General features: G+C 43.3%; 1 protein-coding gene across 2 annotated transcripts in view; it reads left to right on the forward strand.

The window, feature by feature from the left end:
- Positions 1 to 603: 603 nt before the first annotated feature.
- Atp7a (ATPase copper transporting alpha) overlaps positions 604 to 3229 on the forward strand; it is a 102206-nt gene continuing 99580 nt past the window's right edge. For both annotated transcript variants that reach the window (XM_021153344.2, XM_029473176.1), the window contains exon 1: positions 604 to 748. The gene's annotated coding sequence lies outside the window, so the exon portion shown is untranslated. The remainder of the gene's footprint in view (positions 749 to 3229) is intronic.

The following is a 3229-nucleotide window of genomic DNA, read 5'->3' on the forward strand; positions in this document are numbered from 1 at the left end:
CATGGTCTGGAAGAGGAGTCATTAATGCTCTTAAATATTGAGCTATCTCTTCAGCCTGGAGAAAGTTTTCTTTGATTCAGGTTCTTACTCTATATCCCAGTATGGCTAGGAACTCTAGGCTGGTTTCAACTCATCTTCTTGCCTCTTCCTTTCAAGTGCTAGGATTACAGGAACAAGCCACCCCGCCAAACCACAATGCCATTTTTCATCAGAGGGATGAGGGGAAGTTCCTGGTTCTGATTTTTCCTTTCTGGAGTTAGTTTAGTAAGTAAAGACGGTTTGCCAGGTCTATGATATTTTATGCTGGCAAGCATAAATTATGGGTGGTTTATGGCAAGCCCTCACTATTCAAGTACTTTTCCTCCGTTTTGTTGCGTTTGCCTTAGGCACTGGGGTTGGGAGCCTAGGCGACTGCAAGCGCTTTACATCTTGGCTGAGGATGCATGCGTGCACCAGGGGGCGCAAGGAGCTCCTGGTGCGTGCTCCCTTTCACGTGACGTGGACCATTTCCCTAGTCGCCCCAGCTTCCGGGCCCTGGCATCGCCCGGAAGTGGGGGCCTCAGAGGAGGGCGGGGCGACTTTGTGGGCTGGGGAGGCTGGGGCTGGGAAAGCCGTCGAGGGAGGAGCTGCCGCCGCCTGCGCCTAGACTCTTCTGTGTGTGCGAGCGCGGAGGCTGCGTGCTGGTCAATCGCTGCCGCCCGGCGCCCTGCGGAGCTCCAGAGCTCGAACCCCAGCCCTGGAAACCCAGGTGAGTCCCACAGCGGCTTCCCATCGGCGACTTCACTCTTTTGTCAGTTGTCTGTACGGTCTAGGAGGGTGAGAAGGTCACCACTTTAAGCTGGGGCAACCTCCAAACTCCCTCACAACTCACATATTTAACCACACTTCGGCTTTACCCTCTCAACCAGGGTAGAGAAAGGAGGCTGGGTCCTGACCTGTGCCACTATTTTTTTTTTTTTGTACTCTCCTGGAAGGGAGTATTTTGATCATCTGTGGCCTGTGCAAATTGTGGACACGAGAAGGTCTGAACCGCGCACTGGACTTCTTGTGGACTGGGATCTTTGATTAATGACATCTCTTTCTACTTTAGAAAATGAGGTTCCGAAGATCACCATCACTGATTAAATATTTTTCTAAAACGGGGTATTTGGCTTCTTGTCACGCTCTGGGAGCATAAACTAAACGGAGGCTCGTTACCCCTTTTTGTTCTTTGTGCTCCATTTCCAGTAAAGTTACAGCCATCCCTGTCCCACCCTGCGCCGCTTTTCTGAGGCTCTTCCTCTGCTCCTTTCTCCTCCTTTCTCCCTCTTTTAAGTGCTGGGGGTTGAATTCAGTGCCTTCCACATGCTGGATTGTATCTTCCTTTTGACTCTTTTTGTTGTAGATGCTGAGGTTATTTTAAACTCGGACAACACTCATGCTTTTACAAGCCAATATTTTTCTAGGGTCTGAACTTTGTTTTAATTATAGCCTCATTACTTAGTAATACGGCTTTGTATTGAGACAGTGTGTGCAGAACATTGAATTAGGTGTGATTGAAGCGAGAGAGATGGGGTGATGTCAAATTAAGACAGTTCCTGGACTCAAAGGAGTTTGCAATCAACTGAATTGAATTTGGCCACGAAGACTGTGGGTTCTAGCAATTAATTGAATAAACAACCTAGATTGTTTCTACTATCCTTCTTAAAGAAAGATTATTTTGAACAGAGAGGTTTTAGTTTTTTTTTTTTAATTTTCAAACTTTCTTGTATCTATGGTAGTGAAAGTTTTGTTGTTGTTGTACTTGAGTGTCCCACAATGAAGTAGGAAAAGAAAGGAACACACAGTCATTTAAAATCTCAGTAACATATATTACAACCAGGAAGTGTTATAAAGTTGTACGGAAAGAAGCACTAGAGCTGTGTCTGGAACAGTGAACAGGACTTAGCTCTGTAGGGGTGGAGGAATGGGGGGATAGTCCAGGCACAGAAATACTGGTGAGATCACTGGACGTACACGTCTCTATTTCTAATAACCACGCCTTTCAAGATTTCAAGAGGGAACAAAAAGAATGAGGTCTGTGGAGGTAGTTTGGTGGTAGAGTGCAAGGCCCTGGATTCTATCGCTGACACCTTGAAATAAAATCAAAACATAAAAGAAGTCATGAAGGATAGTCATATAGAACTAACTGTTAACCCACCAAAAGCCTACATGTAGAAAAAAAAAATGGGAATGATAAACGCAGTTAATATATGAGGCTTAATTGGAATATAACCTGCAATGTAAAAGACACTAAAGTAAGTACGTACCGGCCCTGTGTGGGAGCATGCCTTGCTGTCCCCTTGTTGTGTTTCTTTGTTGAGCCTCAATCAGTTTTTAATTCTGATTGAGTATTGTATCTTAGTTTAAAAAAAAAAAAAAGGCAACTGGGTGTGGTGGTGTCCACCTTTGATCCCAGCAGTGGGGAGGCAGAGGCTGGCAGATCTCTTGAGTGCAAGGCCAACCTGGTCTACAGAGTGAGTTCCAGGACAGCCAGGGCTACACGGAGAAACCCTGTCTCGAAAAACCAAAAAAAAAAAAAAAAGTTGGTAATGAATAACAATTTTTAAAGCCAAAAGTTGTTCCAGTTTCCCCTCAAGGAATCCTTGCATTTCTTCTCCAAATTGATTTCTCTCTCTGTCTTGGTAATGTAATAGAAACTCTTCTAGCCAGTCTTAGATCTCAATTTGTGGCCCCTAGCCAGGTTAAACAGTTTTCTTCTGAAGGATAGGTTAACATCTTTGTTTCTTAATGCAGAAGGCTGCTTTCTTTAAAACAACAACAAAAAGTAACAGGCAGTGATGGTGCATGCCTTTAATCCCAGCCCTTTAGTAGATAGGGGCAGATGGATCTCCATGAGTTTGAGACCAGCCTGGTCTACAGAGTGAGTTCCAGGACAGCTAGGGCTACACAGAGAAACCCTGTCTCGAAGAAACAAAAGAGAACAACAACAACAAAAAGAACTGATTTTTGTCTATATACTATATTCAGATTTGCTTGTCAAAATATTATTTGTAAATTTTGACATTACAGAAAATGAAAATATATTCATTTTTGAACTAGGGAAGTAAATTGTCAGAGATATTTGTCTGAGCTTATCCAGTTCTTAGCATATATGAAAATCATATTTTAGAGTTTTCTCCTAAAACTCCTATTACTTATCTTTATTAAAGGGACAGTCCAAGTTTTCCAAGTATTTTTTTTTTTTTTT

This window comes from Mus caroli, chromosome X, assembly GCF_900094665.2.
Source record: "Mus caroli chromosome X, CAROLI_EIJ_v1.1, whole genome shotgun sequence".
In the NCBI taxonomy this organism is placed as follows: Eukaryota; Metazoa; Chordata; class Mammalia; order Rodentia; family Muridae; genus Mus; species Mus caroli.